The sequence below is a fragment of the Macadamia integrifolia genome, chromosome 6 (genome assembly GCF_013358625.1).
Source record: "Macadamia integrifolia cultivar HAES 741 chromosome 6, SCU_Mint_v3, whole genome shotgun sequence".
NCBI lineage: Eukaryota > Viridiplantae > Streptophyta > Magnoliopsida > Proteales > Proteaceae > Macadamia > Macadamia integrifolia.
In genome coordinates, this window is record NC_056562.1 from 5521960 (window position 1) to 5522262 (window position 303).

The 303-nt window shown below is 39.6% G+C and overlaps 1 non-coding gene across 1 annotated transcript; it reads left to right on the plus strand.

Moving 5' to 3' along the window:
- On the plus strand, positions 1-100 carry LOC122082957. The gene has a single exon (XR_006141492.1). It is a non-coding gene; the product is annotated as a small nucleolar RNA Z266 (small nucleolar RNA).
- Positions 101-303: the final 203 nt, after the last annotated feature.

A 303-nucleotide genomic window follows, 5' to 3' on the forward strand; every position in this document is an offset into this window, starting at 1 on the left:
AATATGGCAAGAATGATGAGGCAATCAGATGTGTGAAGGGATTTTGAACTTCTTCATGACCTTGACTTCTAACGCCTATTGACATTATAACTTGCCCATTCCCTACCTTGTTTTCACTTTTCAACATGATTGTTGTTATGGCTAAATGTTGTTGACTGGTAGTATTATTCTTGCACTCCAACTGCCTGAATTACCCATTGAGTCTTTTTGAGAAGTTGGATCTCCTCACCTCCATTGTCCAAGTTCTTCAAGCACAAAGGAACCGTTTGTAAGTCTAGATGCAAATCCAATTTCTACCCGGCT